The 20127-nt window shown below is 36.9% G+C and overlaps 1 pseudogene; it reads left to right on the plus strand.

Annotated features, from left to right (window-relative positions):
• The first annotated feature begins 17931 nt into the window (after positions 1-17931).
• Positions 17932-18981, plus strand: LOC138155698 (prohibitin 1 pseudogene; annotated as a pseudogene).
• The last annotated feature ends 1146 nt before the right edge of the window (positions 18982-20127 follow it).

Here is a 20127-nt window from a genome sequence, read left to right on the forward strand (position 1 = left end):
AGGAGAGCATTAAAAAATGTACCCATCAGATCTGTAAATAAGGGAAGAGGTTATGACCAAACAAGAGACAGAGTGGACAGCAAGAAGCAAAATAGATCATTTTGATTGCATGTAATTAAAAAGCTTTTGCACAAACAAAATTAATGCAGCCAAAATTAGAAGGAAAACAGGCAACCAGGAAAACATTTTACAGCAAATTTCTCTGATAAGGCTTCATTCCTCAAATATATAGGGAACTGAGCCAAATTTCCAAAACTACAAGCCATTCCCCAGTTGATAAATTACCAAAGGGTATGAACAGGCAATTTTCAAAAGAAGAAATAAAAGCTATTAATAATTACATGGAAAAGTGATCTATCTCATTATTGATTAAATAAATGCACATTAAAATCACTCTGAAATACTACCTCACAACCATCATGATGATTGACTAACATGACATAAAAGGAAAATTACCAATGATGGAAGGAGTGTATAAAAATTGTAATGCTACTGCATTGTTGGTAGAGTTGTGAACTGGTTCAACACTTCTGAAGGACAATTTGTAAATACATGAGGGGTTTTTAAAATCATGCATATCCTTTGATCCAGCAATACCACTACTAGGTCTGTATCCCAAAAAGATCAAATAAGAGGGGAAAGGAACTATTTGTACAAAAATATTGATAGACGCTCTTTTTGTTGTAGCAAAGAATTGGAAACTGAGAGGATGTCCATCAATTAGAGAATGACTAAACAAGTTGTAGTATAAGATTGTGATGCAATATTATTGTGCTATAAGAAATGATGAGAAGGTGGATTTCAGAAAAACCTGGGAAGATTTATATGAATAGATGCAAAGTGAAGTGAGCAGAACCAGGAGAACATAGTACACAGTAACAGCAAGAGTGTAAGGATGATTAACTGTGAAAAATTTAGCTACTCTGATCAAGACAATGATATAAGACTATTCCAAAAGAATGTTGATGAAAATTGCTCTCTACCTGCAGAAAGAGAAGCTCATCATGATATATAATGCAGATGTATAACAGACTTCTCAAGGGGTGGGAGAGGGACTAGAGAGAGTTTAGAAATCAAATTTAAAAACAAATGAATGTTTGTTATAATTCTTTTATGCAACATGAAAAATGTGAAAATGTGTTCAATAAGAATGTATGTGTAGACCCATATCAGATTGCATGCTGTCTTGGGGAGGAAGGGGGAGAAGAATTAAAACTTATGAAAGTGATTTTTGAAAACTAAAAATAAATAATTTAATTAAAAATGAATTACATGTAATTGGAATATTAAACAAAATAAGAAAGAAGGTAGAGAGAGAGAGAGCTAACAGTATATCTTAGGAGCCAAAGGGAAGTTTTTAAGCAAGATTTTGAAGTAGATAGAAAATGGAGGGATGGCATCATACTAAGATAAGATGATTTCTGGAGATGATGCTTAGAGGTATTGCAGTACAAAGAAAAGAATATGGCATGGGAAAAGGAGAGACCTATTTTCATTACTCACCTCTGGATCTTATTAGTTGTGTGAATATGAATAAGTCACACTAAGTCTCAGAACCTCTGTTTTCTCATCAATAAAATAGGGATGAGAAAATAGGGTTGTTTTGAAGATCATATAAGATAATTTATGTGAAGTACTTTATAAACTTCAAAGCACTATATAAATATAGGTTGTTTTGTAAAAATAATTATCATTCTTATTTAGAAAAACATGAAGGGAAGGGTGTTAGGGGCAGAGTAAAGATGGCAGAGTAGAAACAAGACTTCCACAGGGCTCTGGCTTCCATCTCCCCCATTTCATGTAAAAGGTGACTCTGAAGAAACTTTGGAGCTACAGAACCCACAAGATGACACAGAGAAGCTAACTGCCCGCTGAGGACAGCCCAGCAGGCAGGCAGCAAGCAGCCAGCGCAGCACACTGGGAGCTGACCCTGGCCCCACACCAGCTGGAGGTGTTAGCCCCAGGGTGGGCCTGACCAACCACTGGCTGGAGGGACTCCAGATCACCAGCAGCTGTGGCAGTTTCCAGAATTACCAACATAGATGCTAAGTACAAAGTGAGAAGTCAGTGCAGTGTGGACTTTGGGATCCAGTAGTTGGGAATGCATTGGCTTTTGCCCCTGGGTGAGAAACAGCTGTGCCACTGCCTTGCAGCTGCAGCTACATGGCTGCTTCAGCTCCTGGCCTGCAGATCGTAGGAGGACCAAGTGACCAGTCTGAGGGGGAATCGCTCTTGCTTTAACCTGCTTGGATCTGTATTGCAGTCTAGGATGGAAGTCCTGGGGTGTGTGTCCAGCTTGCCAGAGCAGGTGGAGGCTTCAGAGAGGGCACCCAACTAATATCTTTGGCAACTGAGAAAACCCTAGCATGTGGGATGAAGCTCCCCTGTCTTGTAGCAGAGTCCTACTGTGGCAAAAATTCCAAAAGTCAAGTAATTGAGTGGCAACATGAGCAGGCAAAGGAAGCAAAACAAACAGAGCAACCCAACTTTACACTGCTATTTTGGCAACAAAAAGGACCAAAGCATGGAACAGGAAGAATACAGTGAAGTCAGAACTCCTGCAACAAAAGTTTCAAAGAATAATATGAGCTGGTTAGAGGCCATAGAGGACCTAAAGAAGGATTCTGAAAAGCAAATAAGAGAAGTGGAGGAAAAATTATGAAGAGAAATGAGAACAATGCAAGAAAATTATGAAGTAAGAGTCAACAACCTAAGTGAAGGAAGTAACACCTTAAAAAATAGATTAACTCAAATGGCAAAAGAGGCTCAAAAAGGCAATGAGGAGAACAATGCCTTAAAAAGCTGAATTTGCCAAATGGAAAAAGAATCTCAAAAGCTCACTGAGGAGAATCATTCCTTGAGAATTAGATTGGAGCAAATGGAAGCCAGTGACTTTATGAGGAATCAAGATACTATTAAACAGATCCAAACAAATGAAGAATCGAAGGCAATGTGAAATATCTCATTGGGAAAACCACTGACCTGGAAAATAGATCTAGGAGAGATCATTTAAAAATTATTGGACTACCTGAAAGCCATGTTCAAAAAAAGAACCTAGAAATCATCCTTCAAGAAGTTCTCAAGGAAAATTGCCCTGATGTTTTAGAACCAGAGGGCAAAATAGAGGTTGAAAGAATCCACTGATCACCTCCTGAAAAAGATCGCAAAAAGAAAACTCCTAGGAATTTTATAGCCATGTTCTGAAATTCCCAGATCAAGGTGAGAATATTACAAGCAACCAGGAAGAAACAATTTGAATATTGTGGAAACACAATCAGGATAACCCAGGATCTGGCAGCTTCTACACTGAGGGATAGAAGGGCTTAGAAAATGATATTTCTCCAGAGGTCAAAGGAACTGGGATTAAAACCAAGAATCACCTACCCAGCAAAACTGAATATCATGTTTCAGGGGAAAATATGGTCATTCAGTGGAATAGAGGACTTTCAAGCATTCTTGATGAAAAAAACAGAGTTGAATAGAAATTTTGACATTAAAATACAAGAAGCAAGAGAAGCATGAGAAGGTAAACAGGGAAAAGAAATAATAAGGAACTTATCAAAGTTGAACTATTTAACATTCCTACATGGAAAAATGATCATTGTAACTGATGAAACTTTTCTCAGTATGAAAATAGTTGAAGGGAATGGATATATATATATGTCTATATAGGAGGGTATGTGGGCATATGAATACATATGTGAATGTGTGTATATATGTTTACAGGTATACATAGATAGAAGACACAGGACCAATTTAATAGGAAGGGATGATACTTAAAGGTGAAATTAAGAGGTGAGAGAGGAATATAATGAAAGGAGATGGGGAGAGACAGAATGGGGTAAACTATCTCATATAGAAGAGGCAAGGGAAAATGGATACAATGGAGGGGGAAAATAGGAAAGCAAAAGGGAATGGGTCAACCTTATTCTCCTTGAATTTGGCTTAGGGAGGGAATGACATACACACTAAATAGGGTATCCCACCCTACAGGAGAGTATGGGGAAGGGGATGAGAAGGGGGATGATGGAAGGGAGGGAAGACTGAGGGCGGAGGGAAGTTGGAAGCATCCACTTTTGAAAAGGGACAGGATCAAAGTAGAGAATAGAACAAGTGGGAGGTAGGATAGGAGGGAGGGAAATAGAGTTAGTCTTTTACAATATATCCACTATGGAAATGTTTTGCATAGCTACACTTGTACAACCTATTCTGAATTGCTTATCTTCCCAGTAAGGGTGGGTGACAAGGGAGGAAGGGAATGAATGTGGAATTCAAAGTTTTAAAATTAAATGTTTAAATATATATATACATATATATATATATACTATTATTAATATTATTTTGCATGTAACTGGAAAATAAGATATACAGGCACTGGGGCATAGAGATCCACCGTGGCCTACTGGAAAGTTGAAGGGGGAATGGGGGAACATATGGGAAAGAGCAGATTGGAGGAGGGGATATCCAGTGGGATCACTATTTTGGGGTGGTGGATAGGGGAAAAATGGGGAGAAAATTTGTAACTCAAAATCTGGCAGAAATGAATGATGTAAACCAGAAGTTAATAAAGCATTTGATTTGAAAAATAAAATAAAATAAAATGTTTCCAAAAAAAGGAAAACATGAAGGTTGGAGGGTCAAGAATTAGTGAATCGAGTGAGAAGACTAAAGTAGTCCAAATAGAAGATATTTGGTCCTGAATAAGATATTTAGCAGTTTGAGTAGAGGTAAAAGTGATACCAATCTCTGTGGCAAGAAGCAGCAGGTCTTAGTGACCAAACAAAAAGCAAAAAATGAATAGTTATCAGTAGTTATCAGTTGTGGGATTCGGGATTTAGTGAATGCAGGACTGAGTAGCAAGGAAGAAGCAGTGCAATAAAGAAGCACATGGAGAAGTTAAATCTGGACTGGAGAATTCTACCAGCAATAAAGGCTGGTGTGGCAAAGCTTGGAGCCAGGGAGCGTGTCAGTGGCCAAGTTCAAGAAAGAGCAACCAATTTTTGAACAGTCAGGAAAAAAAGAACAGACATAATGTTCCAGGGAGACCTTAAAACAAATGGTTCGTGACAATGTCAAACACAGCGGGAGTGGCTTTAAAAGAGAATCCAGTTATCCAATTTGGTTGCCCACTATCCAAGCTGTTACCAAGGCCTATTGATTTCATCTTTGCAGCATCTCTCCAAAGACATCCCTTTCTGTCATCTGACCCTGCCGCCATTATAGTGCTTGTCCTCATCACCCCAGACCTTGATTATTGCAATAGCCTGCAGATGGGTCTATTTCCTTCATGTCCCTCCCTGCTCCAATTATCTTCCACTCAGCCACTAAAGCGACTTTCCTAAAATTCAGGTCTGATTATGGTGCCTCCATACTCAATAAACTCCAGCGGTTTCCTATTGCCTTCAGAAGCATATACAAAATACTCTGTGTCATCCTTCAAAGCCCCTCATAACCTAGCCCCCTCTTACCTTTCCAGTATTTTCACATTTTATTCCCCAATAAGTATTCTTCAATGCAGTGACCCTGGCCTCCTAACTGTTTCTCAAAGAAGATACTACATCTGTCTGCTCTGGACTGTACCCTATGTCTGTTACACTCTCCCTCTTCTACTCTGAATACTGCTAATTCTAGCTTCCTTTAAGTCCCAACTAAAATTCTACTTTCCACAGGAAGTCTTTCCCAAACCCTCTTAATTCCACTGTATTCCTCCACTAATTATTTTCTATTTATAAGGTATATAGATTGTTTCATATATTTTTGTTTGGATGTTGCCCCCCCCCCGTTAGATTGTCACCTACTTGAAGTCAGGAATTATCTTTTGCCACTTTTTGTATCTCCAGAGCTTAACACAGTACCTAATACATTATTGATGATTAATAAATGTTCATTTATTGATTGAAATGGAGAAAATAATTCCCCTAGAAATGGTCTGGGTTTTTGACTTATTTTTCTGCTAAATAACACTTCCATAAGTGACTCTGGCATCAGAATGTGAAGACCCAAACTCATTGAGATGACCAAACATATTTCTGTGCATATCTCTCATTAGCTCTGCTTACAGAGTTCCCATCCATTTCCTCACTTCATTTACGATTGTTCCAGGTGCCAGAATCCCATTACAAGCCACTAGATGTCAGGATGTAACATATATAAATTATATCATAATCTTAGAGATGGTTGAGATATTAGAGGTCATGAACCGCAACTTCCTAGCCAATCAACAGAGATGTAATGAGTGTAGGACAATACGGACCTTGCTTTTGGGCAAACTCATTGAGTAAATATAAAAACTTTAAATAATGATTTTAAAAGGTTGTATAATTTTTAATTGGACACAATTGCGTTTTGACAGAATTTGCCCTCCAACACTAATGACACAATTGAACTCAGCACTTAATTTACAATAATAATTAACAGAGACAGGAAAGTACTGGATGTCACATCTCTCCCTCTAAGTGAGTACCTTCCTGGTCCAACTACACCCTGTTTCATGTTCTTGAATAGTACTATCCTCCCAACTGGCTCAAAGGCAGCTAGGCAGTACACTAGATAAAGTCCTGCATCTTGAGTCAGAAGATCGAGTTGAAATTGGGCCTCATATACTTAGTCGCTGTGACTGGGCAAGTCACTTAATCTCTGTTTCAGCTTCCTAAGTGTAAAATGAGGATGATAGGGAAAGTTGTCATGAGGATCAGTTGAGATGTTTGTAAAGCACTTAGCACAGAGCCTGGTGTGTAGTAGGTGCTATAGAAATGCTTATTTCTTCCACTGTCCCATTCCCTAAGACCTCCTCCTATCAGGCTGGTGTTAGAAGATCTCTATCTCCCCTCCATGGAGCAATATCCTGAAATGTTTCCTGCCACAGATGCATATCCCAGGATCTCCATGAGATTGCCCCTCTGTCCCAGAGTCTTACCTCCTGCTCAACTGAATTTGTCTTAATTATTTCTTATGCCAGAGTAGCACAGATTTTATAGTTCAAAGGTAGATAATGGTAGAAATTATTGGGCCCAACCCTTCCAGAAGAGGAAGCTGAGACTGAAAAAAAGTTAAGTGATGTGTCCCCTGGCATCATAGACCTAATAAATGTCCAATGCAGACTTTGAACTCAAATATTCCTAACTCAAAGTCCAGCACTCTGCCAATTGTACCACCAAACCATATGATATATTAGTTGATTTGAGGTTACAATTTGTTCTGCTTTGCCCCAAGCACCAAAAATGATAGTTATACAAATTTGTACTACAAAATATCCCCAATAGGCATCCAACCTCTACTAAAGGATAATAATTTCATTCCTCAAAAATTAGAGAAACCCTGTTTTCTGGACCAGATTCTGACCAATGAACAGAACTAATTGCTAATGTAGAAATATTTGAAGGCAAATTATGACTCCAACTTGGAATCTATGATGGATCAGGAAGGAAAAATTGGACATATATATGTGCAACAGATTTTGGAACAGCAGAGTTCAACTGGCTCAAAGCATGGTAGTAAAGAGAGGACCAATGATATCAAGGTGATATTTCTATTTCTATTTCTTGACATGAATAATCAAAATATTTAAATATTAAATAAAAGTATTTAATTTTTAAATGTCATCATTTCATATCTAACTCCTATGCTGTGCCTTCCTTTACCCAAGTTCTTATGTAAGGACAACCAAAAGGTAAACAGAATTCACCCTACCTCAGACACCCAGGCTAAAGATTGACTTAGAAGATTACAAAGTCCTTGTATCTACTCCTCTAAAACAATAAACTGCCCCCAAGGCCAGTGACTTCGGGGAGAACAATTTGATCCTAGGGCTATGAAAGCTACTGAAGCAGATGCTGTGGAGCAGTTAGAGCTTAATCAGACATCAAAGATGCCAAAGTCATCCACTGCATCCTGGGGCATCATCTGTAGTCTTCCTGACTTTTGTCTTGCCGCTAGACTTCAATGATTCACAAAAACAGAGTAAGGGTGACAAATCTGTGCAACTCTGCCTTACTTAAATCCAATTCATGCATAAGTCAAAATATCACCTTGATGTCATCAGTCCAATTCAAAAATGAAAGACAATTTAACAAATATCTCTCCTTATGTCTTTGGATTTTTTATATTGTGTCCATATTATTTGTCAAAGCAATGTTCCACATTGCCTCCTTTATATTGAATCCCTCTGACCAGTAAATGCCGTTTTTGTCCAATTTTACTGTGTAATCTTAAATCACTGTTAAGGAAATACAAGGAGTGAAAATAATTTTCTTTTGAAATAACCATTTCTCAATTGTTGAATGTAATACAGTTTAAGTGATCCACTTCCTGACAAAAAGAGAAGAAATGGAAGCAGTGTCAGATTTTATATTCTTGGGCTGAAAGATCACTACAGACAGTGACAATACCCATGAAATTAAAAGATGCTTGCTCCTTGGAAGGAAAGCTATGGCAAATCTGAACAGTATATTACAAAGCAGACATCATCTAGCTACAAAGGTTTATATAGACAAAGCTTTAGTTTAAGAAATGAGCACAGCAGAATAGGTGCTTTCAAAATGTGGTGATAGAGAAGGAATTTCAGAGTGCCTTGGACAGCAAGGAGATCAAATCAGGCAATATCTAAAGAAATTAATGTAAAACATTCACTCACTGGAGGATCAAATGCTGAAGATGGAGTTTAAATACTTTTGACTTTGGTCACAATGAGAAGACAGGACTCATTGGAAAAGACCCTGATATTGGAAAAGATAAAGGCAAAAAGAAAAGGGGATGGCAGGGGGTGAGATGGATAGATAGTATCATGGAAGCAATGAACATGAGCTTGGACAGACTTGGGGAGATAGTGGAGGACTAAAGGATCTGGTGTGCTATAGAACATGAAGTCATAAACAGTTGGGTACAACTGAATGACTGAACAGAAATGCTCAAATGTAGCATGGGAGAGATAGGTGGAGCTCTGGGCCTGGAGTCAGGAAGACCTGTATTCAAATCTGTCTTTACTTAATAGTTGTGTGACACAGGTAAGTCACTTAACTTAAGTCTGTCTCAGTTTCTTCTCTGGCAAAAAGGGGGTAAGAATAACACCTACCTCTCAAGATTGTTATGAAGATCAAATGACATAAAAATTGTAACATGCTTAGCACAGCACCTTCACATAGTAGGTGCTAAATAAATAATTAGTTAGGAGTAGGAACAGTAGTGGTGATGATGGTGGTGGTAATAATATTATTAATTAGACTTCATTTAAGGAATCTTAGTTTATGAACTGACTCTAAATATTTGTAAAGATTGCAGGATACCTTTGTTCCTTCCTCCCCTCCATGTGCACCATGAACTAAGTAGAGCCCTACCCCACCCACTGGGGGACTGAAACAATTAGAAGATGATAGGTACCTTTAACTTTCTTCACTAAATTCAGTAGTGGTACTTGAGCTCTTCTGTCTGAGAGGGAAATTGGAAAACTTGCAAAGAAGAAACAAGCAGTTCATCCATCATCATGAATGTTTTGTAAACAGATGCTGAGTTTTTCTAATGTAAATTGTTGTTCTTTTGAACATGTATTTGTAATTGCTTGCTAATACTTCAGACAGATCAGTTTTCCTTATTGAAAGTACATGTTGTTGTTTTTTTTTTAAGCAATTGGGGTTAAGTAACTTGCTCAAGGTTACACGGCCAGGTGTTTCTGGGTGGGTACTAAGTGTCTGAGCCCGGATTAGATCCCAGGTCATCTTGACTCCAGGGCCGGTGCTCTTACTCACTGTGCTACCTGGCCACCCCTGAAAGTATATATTGTTACAATTACTACAAAACTTAAAAGAAATTTGGCCCCAGAAATGATATATCTCCTCCCCTTATTTATTTAAACAGAAGTTGCAAAAGCAAGTTACAAAACTTCATATAACAAATTGAAAGACTGCAGGTTCAATTTCATTCTCACTGTATACACCGGAGACTTTAAGAGCAATGAAATAAATATTGTGGAAACTGTAATTCTTCAAAATAACATAGCTGAGGTTTGAACTGAGACCAGACTTTAGTGACCTGATATTCCAGCTCTCATCTACAGTGAAAACATAGAATAGAAAATCATGACCTCACACCCTATGAGATGCTTATAGCATCCCACACACCAAATAGGGCCCTAGTTAATGGAAAAAATCATGATAACTACTTTCAGGTGCTAATGAAATGCATTGCCTGTTAACAAACAGACATTTGAAGTTCTGTTCCACCACCAGACACTACCTGTTATAACTTCCAATGGAAAACTGGGCCACAAATGAGAAAAGTACCCTTCAACCTCACAGAAGGAGTCTATCCAGGAGTGTGCTGGAGCCAGTTCTAACCCCACTAGCAAGATCCAATTGTTAAATGTTCAGTGTGGAAATTTAAACTTTTGAAATCAGCAAAGACTTAAATATCAGGGCTTGATGTATTGGTTTGGGGATTGTTTAGGATGATGGAGAAAATGCTAACGATACATATTAAATTTATCACTATGTTAGTGATCCTTTTTACTTTTTCTGAATATTGGCTATTAATCATTTACCAGAACACCTCTGAGTTGCTCCCAAATCCTGTTTACCCACTGATTTTGCTGTCTATCATCAGAGCAACAGACATGAACCCATCAATCAAACTGCAAATTAACATTTTTGCCAGGATGCCTGCCATGTCTTTCTCCTTCACATTGTCTGTAATCTGTCCTTGGCACTGAATTCTGGTCTCAGCACTGACCTCGGCTATGTTTTTGTTAAGAATTACCTATTCCACAATATTCATTTCATTGCTCTTGAAGTCTCAAGTGTGGACAGTGAAAATGAAATGTAAAGTCTTACAACTTGTTCTGTAAAGTGGACACAAGTTGTCATGCAAGTAAATAGCACCAAAAGACAAAACAAAGTTTGCATTGTCTTGGATCCCATAGGCCAATGACATACTAGTTGATTAGGAAGTTTCCATATTCCCTGAAACACGACAGATTGCCCCCCAAGGCTAATAACTGTCCAGTTGTGAACCAGTGTAACTACCTATCTTTTATATTGTATAAGTACCTATAGGGACCAAGGGTATCCAAGAGCCAGCTCTTAAAGGCTCAAGAGAGCCAATTGTTAAATTTTCATTGTGAGCATTTACACCTGGGAAATCAGCAAATGCTACAAATCAGAACCTGATATATTGTTTTGCTAATTTCTAGATTTCAGAAAGTGATGGAGTAAATGTTAAGAATGCATATGCAATTTAAATCTGTCATACATACATGTTTTCTTCTACCCAGAGCTGGCTGTTAAATGTTTACCACCTTAAATGTTTATCATATTTAGGAAATCGTAGAAATACGTTGCTCTCTGTTGACCATTTTATTGCTTTGCCTAGGCTTACACCCTATGTACTGAGTCAAAACCTGCTGATTCATTTCTCAATTGCAAAAAAGTGGATTTTCTTGTCATGACAAAAGAAAACATAGGTGACCTAAAATTTTTTAGTACAAATAAACTCAAGAGGGATGGAACACTTTCAAAAATAGTTTACCAAAATTAACGCATGAAGAACAGGTAGATGGCAGAGCAAATAGAGTGCTGGGTTTGGAGTCAGGAAAGTGTGTTCACATCCTGCCTTCAAAACATACAGGCTGCATGATTCTGGGCAAATCACTTACCCTTCATTTACCTTAGTTTCCTCATCTGTAAAACAAGGAAATTGAACTTGATGACTTAGAAGATGCTTTTGAATTTTATGATCCTATGTACTCATCAACCAGCTCAGAATCCTAAGAGACATGTAATGAAGAAAGTGAGAATTTAAAATAATAAAAGAATATGAAAGAGTCCCAGAAATCTTGCAGTTGATAAATGCTAAGGATTCCATTTCTTTATTTGTTATTTTAGAGGCAAAATGAATTTCAAGGAAGGAATAAGGTTAATACTTAGTGTGCATAGGATAATAACGGGAGATAGAGAGAAGACAGAGCTATTTAATTTTAATTCTGCTTTTTTTCTCTATCAGAAAACAATCTTTGAACTGAGAAAGATTGCATAAAAATCGTTGAAAGAATATTGAGACCCAATACAAATGAGGACATAATCAAAGAACAACCAGTTGTATATTTTACATAAGAATAAAACAAAAGAATTAGACTGCGTGATATCTTTGTTATACTAGGATAAAAGCACCTGCTGATATGATTGCTTAGCTTCAGTCAGTGACTTCTGAAAGATCCAAGAAAATGGCAAGGAAACACAGGACTATTCAGTAAATATCTGGAAAAGCAGAATGAAAGGAAAGGGTCACCATCATGGTTTCATCAAGAATAGGTCTTGTCAGATTAGCTTCTTTACCCATTTTTGCAGGGTTAGTAAAGTGCTAGAGCAGGGGATTGTGACAGCTTTAATCTACTTAAATTTTAACTGTCTTCCATGTTATTCTTGAGAACCAGCATTCCCCAAATTTTCAAGACCAGCTTGGTGCTTTGAGATATTTTTAAATAATAGTCTTTCTAGTGTTAAAGAAACCATGTTTGTAGTCAAAACATAATTGAAACACACACATACACAGAATATATGTTCCTTCCCCATCTTCACCTGTTGAATTATTATCCATCTCTTTAAAGGTCAAGTACAATATCACCTTCTTCATGAAGATTTCCTTGACCTTCCTTGTGTAGCACCAACCCAATATTCACAGCACCAACTGTGACTATGAATATGCTGGCACAGTTCTGAATAAAAAATATAACAGACTCTATATAGAAGACAGAAGCAAAACATTTTTTCAGATACCAGAAAGCCAAATCCCAATACCAGAAAGCTGAATCCATCATAGCAACAAAGAAATCTACACACAATAACATTGCAGAGAGCACCACCATCCCAAATCTTTCCCATGCCCACTTACAAGCCTTGTCTCCTTGATTGTGTACTCTCTCTCCCATCATAACTGCTCTGACCAACTTCCATCTTCCTCCAGGATCCACTCCACTCTTCCTGCTCCACCCTTCAGCAAACTCCTCCCACCACAGACTCCATGTATCACATTTTGCCTATTAAGGGGCAGGGAAGATCTTCAAATTACCATTACACCTGATCAGTAACAATCTCCCCACCACCTCCCCTCCATGCAAACCCCTTCCCACTTCACAGGGCATTTTGTTTTGATCCTTGCTGATAAACTTATCTTCTAATGTTTTGTATTATAGTTACCTGTGCCTTATTTTCTTCCTGACAGTAAGCTCCATGAGACCAGGAACCATTTCTTCTCTAAATGTAGTATCCCCTCCATTGACAACATGATTTTCTGCTTGTAGTGGGTGAATTATCTTTCTTTATAACCGCACCACTTAGCAGAGCACCTAGAACAAAGTAAGCACTTAATAAATACTTGTTGAGTAACTGACTGACAATGCTTTTTGAATGAATGAATGATTGCAGTTTTTAAAAATATTAAGTGGTTTCTTTACAACATTCTTGGCTAAAGTAACCTTTCTTGTAAGTGCTGGGCAGCAGAAGTTCTACTTGACCACAAAATTGGCATCGTCTCTTCTCATATACTTCACCACCATTGGCTGCAAACTGTATGAAGACTTTCCAAATGTCCCCCTTAAAAGAGGTCCCTACAAAAGAGCAAATGAAAAGATTCAAAAGGAACAATCAGGATAATCTGAATTTAGACCTGATGCTTCATGTGCAAACTCATCAATACATATGGAATGACTGTTTTTGTGGTTTTGTAATAGAAGTTTTATTGTCCTTTTCTTGGGATTAGTTTGTTTATATTTATTGTCTGGAAATGATGCCCTCTTTAAAGTCATAGGCCTGCTGAGCACACAATGAACTCAGTGGGTATTCAGGAAATGTTAGCTGCTGTTGTTGTTTGTCCTTCATCGTTGAAGGGGACCAGTTTCATCATAGGGTGATATCTTGACTCATGTGTGAATTGAAGTGAGGCAGAGCTGAACAAAGTTATCAGTTTCACCCTCTCTTCCAGAGTCACTGGAATTCAGTGACAAGATAAAAGTCAAGACAACTGGTTATGGTCTGGGATGCAGTGGATGACCTTGGCAACTTCGATGTCTGATCAAGCTCTAAGCATTCCATACACCCCCTACATGATATATTCTCAAGTTTTTATTCTCAGAATTTTCAGAGTTTACCTGACTCATGTTTTGACAATGCAATCAATATTGGATGTGGTTGCCGACATTTCTACAGGTATCTGTGTGCTTCATTTACCTCCTTTAAAAGCATCGTTTCATTGGCTTCTTATATAACTGTATTGATTTCAGAATTTTGCTCCTCACTTATAAGATCCTTAATGGCCATGGATCAATATGCTTCTTCCTCCATTTTGTCATTCTCAGTCCCTCCTTGCTCATTCAGTTTCCAATCACTAGACAATTTATTATAGCTCAAGTATAATTTCAGGCGCTTGGAACATAAATTTCTCTCTACTTATGGAATTTACCTCCAAATTTGATTTCTATTACTTTCTTTGTCCCTGAATTTAAAGCTAAATTTCAGAAAGAACTGGTTCTTAAAATTCAGTAGTAGGTTATGACCCTCTAGTAAGGCATTTTCCATTGGCACTAATGTTTCCTTACACATACTAGAGGATGCTTGCAAGGAAAAGGAAATAATGATTGTATACTAAATGAAAAACCAGATTTGGTTTATGTATCTTGATTAGTATGGTACAGTGGAAAATGCACTGGATTTTGGAGTTGAAGTACTTAGATCAAAATCCCAGCTCTTCTATTTAATCCTCTGTGAGTGGATAAAGTGCTGTTCCTAGAGTCGGGAATATCTGAGTTCAAATCTAGCCTCATACACTTGCTAGTTATATGACCCTGGACAAATCATATAACCTCCATTAATCAGTTTCCTCAACTGTAAAATGGGGATAATAATATAATTTATTTCCCAGGGTTGTTGTGAGGATAAAATGAAATAATATCTTGCTTAACACAGTGCCTGGCACACAAGAGGCACTATATAAATACTTATTCCCTTTCATTTCCTTCCTCTTGGGTAAGGTTTCTGGTCCTTGGTTCTCATCTGTAAAATGAGAGAATTGGCTTGAATGACCTCTAAAGTGCCTTACAGGTCTAAATCTATGGGTTTTTTTATCCCATTTATGTAAGATATTGCTCTATATTCAATGCAAGGCTTCTTCTACCTCTTTAATCTAGTTAATATAAATAAAGACTGCATTTCTGGCTAGAGATGAATAAAGATGGGAGAATCATCCTGTATCTCCATTCCCTGCCTTATTTCAAAGATATAAAAGGTAACTAGTGTTAACTACTAATTATGATGTTATCAAGGGTGACTAAGTCAGATAAGCTTCTAACATGAGGACTCTACCATTGGCAGAGCTTTCTCACCAGGGTAGTCTCTTTGTGAAGTTTGTTTTGTCACCTGACCTGGGGTTGGGTTATGGACAGACTCTTTCTTCCTTTGATTCAGGTGGCATCAAACTGAGGTTTCTCAAAATATTATTTAGAATATTATGAGATAATTAAAGGAAAAATAAAATATAACAAGTACAAAAGCATGCATTTTTTTTTAATTCTCAGGACAGAAAATTATTATCCTGAGGCCTTAGCAACAAAAATAAGTAAATAAAAAAACAGACTTTTTTATTATGCAAGAGATAACAAAGACATAAACCCAGAAAAATCAAATAACTAAAAATACATAATCAAAACCTCAAAGAAAGTAAAGCAACTTGACATAAAAACTTTGGATTTTCTTGAAGAAATACTGCATGAGTCTTTAAAAGATATTATGAAAGAAGTTAGCTCTGGAGGAAAGACTTGGAAGGAGGATCAATGACTTAAAAGAAAAAATATAAAGCTTTACCCTAGTAATAAACCCCCTAAAATCAGAACTGACTAAATAGAAATTTATGATTTCAAGAGACAACATAATTAGTAAGACAAAGTAAAAAAAACCCTGAAAAAATAGAGGGTAGGAGATCTCATATCAAAACTCAGCTGACCTAGAAAACAGATCAAGGACAGGTAACTTAAGAATTGTTTGATAACCTGAAGTCCATGAGCAAAAAAAAAAAAATAACCTGAACATCATTTCAAGAATTCATTATAGAAAATTGTCTACACATATTAATGAATAAGAGGGCAGTGTGAATATATAAAGAATCCACAGATTTTAAAAGAAGCCAGAACATGAAAACTCCCATGAATGCCATTGCTAGAATACAGAGCTTCCTGATTAAAAAAAAATACTAGCATCCAGAGAGAAAGAATTCAGATATCAAGGAATAACAATTGAGATCCCAAAAGATTTGTCAGCTGTCACTATAAAACTAGAATTTATATAGTGCTTTAAATTTTCCAAAGGAATTAAATAAAATATTCCATAAAGCAAAAGGTAAAGATCAACAACCAAGAACAACTTACCCAGTAAAAATAAGCATAATCTTTACAAGTTTAAAAATGTGCCTCCAAAGACAAAGAGGACTTTTAAACATTCCTAATTGAAAAAAAAAACAACTAGAGCTGAAAAGAGAATTTAAAATACAAATGCAGGATTCAAGTCAAAAGTTAAAAGGTTAATACAAGTGAATAGCCAGAAGGAACTTAATAAAGATGAACTATTTATATCTAATAGTTGTTTGGGGATAGAAATGTTTAAAAGGTTCTTTCAAAATCCTGACATCATAAAGGGTCATGGAAATAGTCAATTGAGACAGAAAGCCAATAAATTGTTTGTTATGTTTTGATGATGCTATAAGAAAAAAAAAAGAAACAGGTTTTGTGAGGAAAATATATTAGGAGAAAACTGGGAGAAGGATGGGGAAACAAATGATCACACATTATCAAGGTACTCAAGTAGGAGTATATATAAATATGTAGGAGTGAGGAAAGTGGGTGTCACTTGAACTTTGTTTTCCTCTAAACTGGTCAAAAGAAAGCAGAACATACTCAGATAAATGTATACAGTAAGAATTTGGTGTAGGATTATATGTTACTCAAACAGATATATGGAGAGCAACAAGAAGAGGGAAAGGGGGAAAACAAGAGGGAGAGTATATTCAGGGAAAGAATAGTGACAAACAAAAAACCTTTCAGAATGGATAGAGGATAATGAAGAAGAGGCTAAAAGGAAATAAAAAAGGTAAATAACTAAAATAAAGAGGGATTGATGACTATAGAGATGAAAAAATAAGAGAATAGGGTGGCGGTAAGTTAATTATTATAGTTATCAATGTGAATGGGCTAGATTCACCCTTAAAACAGAAGAGATTAGCAGAGTGGATTAGAAAGCAAAACTTAACAACATATTGCTTACAAGAAACCCGAAACTTAAAGATGCACATAGAGTTTAAAACAAAAAGTTGAAGCAAAATCTATTATACTTCAGTTGAGCACACACACACACACACACACACACACACCAGAGGTAGTAATATAATTTCAGACAAGGCAATAGTAAAAAAAGACTTCATTAAAAGAGTCTATATTTAATTAAAAGGTAATGTATACAATTAATTATGCTAACTAAGATGCCTTCTAAATACTGTAAGGAAAAAACTAAATAAATTATAAGGAGAAATAGATAATGAAACCATAATTATGTGGCACCCCAATTGGATCCCATTACCCCCTCCCCAATCTAACAAAAAAGAAAAAAACTAAGGAAATGAATAGGATTTTTTTTAGATATGCTATACCTCTGGTGATTATTGAATGAAAATAGAAAGGAATAAACATATCTCTCAACTGTGTGTGCTACCTTTACAAAAATGGATCTGGTTTTAGGACATAATTCTAACAAATCAGTGCAGAAAAGCATAAATATTATATGGTACTTTAATGACCAAAATGTAATAAAATTAAATTAAAGCAGTATTACAATATTAAAAATCAATTGGAGATTAAATAAATGAGTCCTAAAGAATTGGTAGATTGAAAAGCATCTCAGGAGTAAGTAGGGTTGGGGAATTCATGTGGAGGTCAGAGTTTTGTCTGGTCTAAGAGGGCAGAAGAGCAAGACCATCTGAAGGAGCCATGGCTGCTAAACTGTTTGAAGCTGTTGGCAAGTTTGGCCTGGGCTTAGCTGTTGTAGGAGGAATTGTCAACTCTGCTTTATATAATGTGGATGCTGGCCACAGAGCTGTCATCTTTGATAGGTTCCGTGGAGTCCAAGACATTGTTGCAGGGCAAGGGACTCATTTTCTAATCCCATGGGTACAAAAACCTATTATTTTTGACTGCCATTCCCGGCCACTGGAATGTCCCAGTAATCACTGGTAGCAAGGATTTACAGAATGTCAGTATCACTCTACGTATTCTCTTCTGACCTGTTGCCAATCAGCTACCCCGAATCTTCACCAGCATTGGTGAGGACTACTACGGGCAGGTGTTGCAGTCCATAACCACTGAGATCCTCAAGTCAGTAGTAGCTCGACTTGATGCTGGAGAATTGATCACCCAGAGAGAACTAGTCTCCAGGCAAGTGAGCGATGACCTCACAGAGCGAGCGGCAACCTTTAGGCTCATCCTAAATGACGTTTCTTTGACACATCTGACCTTTGGGAAGGAGTTCACGGAGGCAGTAGAACCCAAACAGGTGGCTCAGCAGGAAGCAGAGAAGGCCAGATTCGTAGTGGAAAAGGCTGAGCAACAGAAGAAAGCAGCCATCATCTCAGCTGAGGGTGACTCCAAAGCAGCTGAGCTGATTGCTAATTCATTGCCCACAGTGGGAGATGGCCTAATAGAGCTTCGTAAACTGGATGCTGCAAAGGACATCGCATACCAGCTTTCATGATCTTGGAACATCACCTACCTGCCCGCCAGACAGTCAGTGCTCCTCCAGCTTCCCCAGTAAGGCCTATGGCCCCACTGATCCTACCCCACTTGGCCATGATTTAATCCACAGCCTTCTACTTGTCCCCCCATCCAAAATCACTGTGAGATTTAATGATTTGGCTTAAGCAAAGGAAATAAAATTAAAGTCATTTTGGGATCTTGAAAAAAAAAGCAACTCAGAAAATGATAATTTCACTAAAGGCAATGACAACAATGTGACTACATACCAAAATTGGGGGTATGCAGTCAAGTTAGTACTTAGGGGAATCCCCTTTATCTTTAAACATATTAATGGAAAAGAGAAAGAACAGAACAATGAATTGGGAATGCAATTAAAACATTAGAAAACCAAGAAAAATTTAAAAACTTAATTGAACATCAAAAATACAAATCTTGAAACCAAAGAAGAAATTCATAAAGTTGAAAAAAAAATAACATTCAATTCATTTTTTTCTTGAATTTTTTGTTTTTTGGAGGGCAATTGGGGTTAATTGACCTGCCCAAGGTCACACAGCAAGCAAATGTTAAATGCCTGAAGCCAGATTTGAACTCAGGTCCTCCTGACTCCAGGGCCAGTGCTCTATTCACTGCACCACCTAACCATTCCCATTCAACTAATAAATAAAACTAGGAGATGACTCTTTTGGGGGAAAAGAGGCAATAAAATAGATGTCATTAGCTAATTTGATTGAAAACAAAACCGAATTATAAGTATCAAAAATGGAAAAAAAGATCACAACAAAGAAGGAATAAAGAATATTGTTAGAAGCTATTTTACCCAACGATATGCCAATAAAACCAACAGCTTATACTTTAAAAAATCAATATTTACAAATATATGAAATATAAAATTTAACAGAAATAGAGAATTTAAACAATTCAATTTTAGGAGAGAATCTGAACAATCTGTAAATGAATTTTAAAGGGAGAGGGGAGAAACAAGGGCCAGATTGTGAATGCTATCAGACTTTCAAAGAAGAAATAATTCTAATCCTATATAAACAGTTTGCAAAAATAGGAAAATAAGTAATCCTACCAAATTTTGCTCAATGTGGTCTGATATATAAACCAGAGACAGCCTAAACAGGTGTGTGTGTGTGTGTGTGTGTGTGTGTGTGTGTGTGTGTACCAATACTCATAATGAATAGTTTAAATTTTAAATAAAGTATTAGAAAAAAGGCTAAAACAACAAATTACAAATATTATAAACTATAATTAGTTAGATTTATACCAGTAACACAAAGTTGATTAATTAGTTATTAGGAAAACTATAAGCTTGATTATTCATATTAATAACTAAATCAATAAAAACCATA

This window comes from Petaurus breviceps, unplaced genomic scaffold, assembly GCF_028583685.1.
Source record: "Petaurus breviceps papuanus isolate PSGF00001 unplaced genomic scaffold, PetGlider_PUasm1.0 98, whole genome shotgun sequence".
NCBI lineage: Eukaryota > Metazoa > Chordata > Mammalia > Diprotodontia > Petauridae > Petaurus > Petaurus breviceps.